We start from the raw sequence: 6,391 nt of genomic DNA, 5'->3' as shown, positions 1-6,391 counted from the left end.
TTATATAAAAGAGACTTCATATACAGTATTAGGGACCACTAAGGTTTATATAAAAGAGACTTCATATACAGTATTAGGCCTGTGTGATTGTCTAAAGTGTTCCACCTGTTCCCCAGCCCAAGTGTCACCTGTCCCTTGCTTGTGACCTGGTGTTTTTATTCTTCGGGTTTCCTGTGTCTTGTGTCACATTATTCTTGTCTGTTACTGGCTTTACTGTTGTTTGTGTTCTTGTTTGGAGTTCCCCATGGTCTCTTTGTTCCGGTTTTGTTATCTCGCTCTTTTTTTGTTCTACATTCTGGACTGCCTGCTTCCTTCAGGACTGCTTGAGTTTGGTGTGAACTTTGTTTTTTTGTTAACAAATCCTCAACCTCAACCTACGCCTGCCTGCTCGCAAATTTTGGGTCTTTAAATTTTTTTATTGAGGATTTGTTCATTAAGAATATTTAGGTTTCAAAACATTACTCATTTCCAAGGTGCACTCATCTTACAAAAAAATGCATTTTTAATGACTTTGTTTATTAATGTGTTTCCAGCACATCGTAGTCCAGGTGCATGTGTAACAGGCGGTGGCACTAGTGAAGTCCTGTATCTGTAAAATAAATCATGCGTAACACAGACACACCTGCCTGCAGCAACAATGAAATGAAACACACCCCCAAGGGCAGATGCTCCCAGGCAAAAATAAACAGCTGTTCTCATGTCAAGGAGAATGGGAGGAACATGTTGCCCATAAGCAACATTATGTCGTTATGTCAACAACATAAATCATCTCTTCACATTGTTGAGGTAACATCCTTTCACTCTCCTCTTTTTGAGGAGTTATTCTTACGTTGTCAGCTTCAGTGGCTTTGATTAGTTACATTTTTCACATCATGTCACAGAGACATTCATAAATAAAGCATTACATGGCCTTCTGCCAAGCCTTAACCCTGTGTTGTCTTCCTGTCCTCGCAACTTTTGGTTTTTCGGGGTCAAAATGTGAGTTGTCCTTTTTCAACATTTATCACTTTTCCCGGCCTTTCATGTCGTTTTTTAACCAATCACAATTATCTTAGGCGGTGCTAAGCTTCGGCAACAGTGGCTCTTATAAATAGTCTTAGGAAGGAACTTAGTTTGGGGGAATATTTGCATCCCTCTAAAGAAAAAGCCACAGACAACAATAACTGAAGTTAACTGTTGACACAATACGGTAATGTGAGCTATTTAAATCAGCTGATACATGCTTACACTACATTCATACTCACCGTGTGCATTTTGTCCGTAGCAAATCCCCACCAATCGGTCCCAAAAACGTCCCAGCTAGAGACTATTATTGGCTTTTAAAAAAAAAAAAAATCACAATTGTCTATGGTGGTGCGAAGCGCCGGACGGAGCAACGGTGCCGCTGCAAAATAGCCTCGGGAAGGAACTTGTTTCGGTGGAATGAGGACGTTGAAAAAAAACTACAAAACCTTTTCTTTTAATCATGTTCATGGTAAATTAAAGACTTCAGGAAAGTCAAAAGACAGAGAAAAAAAAATGTTCATGTAACACCATCCTGCCCTACAGGTTTTCCGAACAGCTTACAGTAAATATGAAAACTATCTGTACTACGTCTGATATATTTTTAGAGTGTGGTTGTCTACTTGTATACAAATAGAAAACTCTCCCTATGTGTACATGATTTAACTCACACTACACCTTTCAACCCTTATAAACAATATACCTTAATAAAACAGACCGTACTGCGGAGCACCAGAGGGGACATGGAGAGAAACAAAAAATCTTGGTTTTTAAAATGATAGAACCTTTTCTACTATAATTTCAGAATTACATTAATTAGTCTGGCCCATATCCCATCTGCTAACATGGCTACATTTAACTGTTTTATGTAAAAATGTGCAAACTAGAGTGTAATACAGGTAGTTTTGCGTTGAGGTTGAGGGAGCAACCAATTCATGCTTTGTGAAAGATGTGGCCAAAGAATGCATTTAGTGCTAAAGCAATGAAATGGGATCCACAGTTAAGTCCACAGTGACGTCTGATCTGTGTGTGTGTGTGTGTTTGAAAAAAAAGAAAGTCATTATCAAATGTGTGTTATTACATTACACCAAAACTAAACTGGAAAACTGTAAATAAATCCAAGCTGCCGCAGAGCTGACATAAATGATATTGCCCTGTTCCCATCCTCCTGACTGTATCCTAGAGGTGTGATCTTCACTGGTCTCACAAGTCGATTGGATCACAATTATCCTGTCAATGATTCAAATCAATACCATAATGCATTTTATTGCACTGGGTTTCATCACAATGCATCACCCCATCAATAATATTATAGATTACTACACATCGTATTCATCAACAAGTTCAACCAGTCAGATATATGAACTCCCCTTTTTTATTGTATCTTCTCCTAAAAAGAACTTCTGAACATAACAGACAAAAGGCAAACACCAAATAAGGAGCGACAGTAAAATCCACAAGCAAGGCAATAATCGATTACGGTCTGTCCCTGCATCCATTCAGAATTGTGCACATCCACATAGCGATGCTTCAATGCAATGATTAATTCAACAACCACACAGTATAACACACAAACTGCAAATGTGCAGCATTAGCGCCTAGTGGAACCTTAGGGAATGATGTACAGAGTGGGGTAAATATATTCAAAAACACCTCCCAGTAGCCTGAGATTTTATTATATAGGGAGGCCAAGTAAATGGCCAGTGCTGCTCTCCGGCAGAGCCCGTTCCATTAACCCATAGCAGAGTGCAGGCAGTTAAGGAGACAATAGAGCCAGTGCAGCCCAGCACATGTGAAACTCGATAACACCAGGGAAACACAAAGCCCAGCATCGATCCAGCAGGAAGCCACAGACTAAGCTTTACTCCCTCCTGGACTTGTCGCAGTGACAATGTCAGCAGCTAAAAACGGCCTCCTGTGGTCCATATGGCCAAGATAGCCCAGGAGATGGTGAAAGAGATAGATCACTGAGGGCTGTTGGAGGAGGAATTTGTTAATGGGGGTATTGTTTCTTCCAACACATTCTCACTCCCATCGCTTAGAAAAAGCAACTCTTGGTCAGGTGCCTTTGCCATTTTTATTTTTCTAAAAGTCTGCTTTGGCATCATATTTAGACACGCTAGGTTTCGGATTTTTGGGTCGGCACTCTTGAAGTCTCTTTTGAGAATGCTGTTTCACTTTCATTACCATTGTGCAACTGGGCATGGCCTTGGCGAAGGTCTGTTCATTCTGAACCTGAGCTACTAAATTCCGCAAGACCTCTAAAATACAGGTAGTTTCAATGTTTAGAGTTCAGGTCGATGATTGGATGCTCCTCTACTGGTTGAGAAAATGAAACATCTCATGGCATTAATGTACCAAACCCTTTCAGACCTCACTGATCGACCTTTTCAGGGTTAAAATAGGATACGGACAAAAAGAAACCTGTGCCCTGTGCCCTGTACGAGATAAAAGCCTAGTTGTTTCCTCTGTGCAATGGCAGTACTAGTATGTTACATCACGCTCAATCACACCAAAAATCAGTGTCCTCTGAGGCAAGGGCACAGTGATGGAACGTGATGGACGAGATGAGAAACAGCGAGTGACACCAAGATCTGTTTTTCTGAACACACAGGAATGTGAGCAAGACCAAATTGAATGTGCGTTATCAATGAACACTATAGGCACTGTGCACTCCGTGTTTGCTAAGCAGTGTTTACCGAGTGCGGCTAATTTAAGTCCAACAATACAACAGATTTCCAGAGAGCAACCTGCTTGTCAGCCCTTTAGGAAGAAGTAACAATGTTGCAGCACTGAGCAGCAGCGAGTTTATCGGAGTTACTGAATGTGAAGTGAGAACACCCTCAGATTCGCAGGACCGCTGCAGCTTTTGAACTGGGTGGGGGTGGGGGGTTGTTATGGGTGAGGGGGGAGCAGATTGTTTAAACTCGCTCTGTATTTCAAACAGGCAGGCACAATGCTGCCTTTTCTTGACATTCCATTAAAGAGGCTGGAGCAGCTTCCACGCAAAGGGGAACGGGGCTGGGCTGCAACAGGGAGAGGAGGAGGGGTAGAGGGGGAGTGATGAAGATGCAAAGTTGGCTTGAGTCATACTGCCATCTAGAGCCCAGACATCAACAGGTGCTGTCCATGGTGCCGACCATGCACACATAAATAGATCTGATTAGCAGTAGTTTGGAGCCAATCATTATATTCTGTATAATTTCAAGCTAAGAGGTTTTTTGAGCAGCCATAGCAAAAATATCACTTTTATTTAGCTAAAGGAAAGGGTTTTGGGTAAAACATGTCCAGATGGGTTGGATGAGTTTTAATTGCAGGATTCAAGGCTAGTTCACAAACTCTCCCTCGTGTAGACATCTCAGCCCCTGCAGGGTAAGTCTATTAGATTGTAGAACTAATTCATCCCTAGTTCAATGTAACTGCTGGAGCAATATATGAGCATGCAAGAGGCCAGGGGCTACATGCAGTGCAGTTCATAGAGAGAAATATTTGCATATGTTGCCAGTGGTGAGTTAAAGTAGGTCATGCCATGTAGTGAATGCTATTGGGATTTAATAGTGTGTATTGTAGTATTATGCAATATATTTATTGTTAATATAAAACACAGAAACTAAATCCTGGCATATTTTAAATGCATATAGAAATGTAGTCCTGTGAACAGAGACACGCACATAAAAATACATACGAGAACTGTGTCCTATATTGATCAAGTCAGAGTAGTACATAATGGATGTGAACCAGTCAGTGCCATCCACCTTTCTGAACACAAGCTGACATGTCTTTTTTTCAGGTTTTTGCTTTGCTAAAGATGAGGCCTGGTAATGGATGTCATTGTCATTTTAATTAGACAAGGATATTTAAGCAGAGGATAACGTCTAATCACATTACTGAATGGGTGGCCTCTTTTTCCTAGTGCAATTGTCAGGTCAAGATTTTACAAACACATTGCTTCAATACGAGGTATATTAGTAAGATTTGCTCTGGAAATTCCTGCAAGCCATACAGGAAGAACCAATGCATTTGGTGACCTCTGTACATTTCCTCCAGCTCCAACATTAAACCAAAAGATGTCCTTACACATACAGAAGGAGTATCAAAATGCAGTGCCAACTGATTTTCTGATAACATTCATGCTTCCCTGAGGATGAACACTGTCCATTTTAGACACTCCTGAGCTTTTCTTAAGCACCACCCTCACTCAACTTACTAACTAAAAGTATTATTAACTGTATCACTGCATTACGTATCCATTAAATGTATGCTGTGAAAAGTGTTGAATCTAATTCATTTGGTAACCATAAAGAAACATCAGTGACTGATGCTAGCAAGGCTATCACAATTCAATAATAAGGGTTGTTATATTATATTGGCTGTTTTTTTAAATTCCAGGATTAGAACTAAACCAACAATGTGTTAGTCCGTCCCTCAATACTTTCTGAGGTCTGTGGCCCTTAGGCCCAAGCCCATTAAAGCATGTCTACTGGCATATGTGCATGTCTATTGTGAAGGCTAAGTCATTTCATAAAACAGCTGGTGACTGTAGTTTATAGCAAAACATTACTCTGACAGGAGGAAATACTGCATTTTCTGCGGACTATTTTCAGCAGTGGATCATTGACATTAGCTGCTCTAGTGAGTACTTACAGTATGACAGCAGGACCAGTGGATGTGGGATTGAGTAAAGATGAACTGAAGTGTGTCTGTTCATGGAAATGTGCAGTGCAACCGAGTGGCTCGCTGATGTGTTGTAATAGTTTTTGGAGCTGTGTATTACAGAGTGATAAGATACATCAGGCTTTGGATTCACACACAAAACTTATTCTTTCAAGATTACATTCATTGTTGTTGGGGTTATTTTTGTGAGATGGTAAAAATGAGATAAATACTGAATATTGCCCTATTTTTATGTCAGATTACTTTGCAAAGGAAATATTATGTAAAGATCAAGATGGATAGACCGATAACCACAAGGAAAAGAAAAACGGGTGATATTAGCCAAAATTATTATTTTTACAAATTTATACTTGCCTCATTAAATATACTGTATTTCTGTGAGTAATATCTCTCAAACCTTACCTACTTGCATTAGGAATAAATATGTTGCTGATCATCACAAATGTGATATTTGATTTGTTTTAACAAGCATTTTATATCTTTCGGCTCTGTGTTTGATTCATACTTCCTTGCACCTGTGAAACCCTGTCTCGATATGAATGGGGCTCTTCCATTTAGCTTTTTAACTTTTACTGTACAAAAAGTACATAACACACTGAAAGCTCTGGGCACAGGAATGGCAGATGGGTTGAATCTTACTGAGCCCAAATTTTCAAAATTGGCAGCTGATTTTATTATAGAGCTTCTTACATTTATTTTTGCCTAACAGTTGTAA

Source organism: Etheostoma cragini, chromosome 6 (assembly GCF_013103735.1).
Source record: "Etheostoma cragini isolate CJK2018 chromosome 6, CSU_Ecrag_1.0, whole genome shotgun sequence".
In the NCBI taxonomy this organism is placed as follows: domain Eukaryota; kingdom Metazoa; phylum Chordata; class Actinopteri; order Perciformes; family Percidae; genus Etheostoma; species Etheostoma cragini.
The sequence above is the reverse complement of the archived record's forward strand: the minus strand, read 5'-3'. Positions refer to the sequence as shown.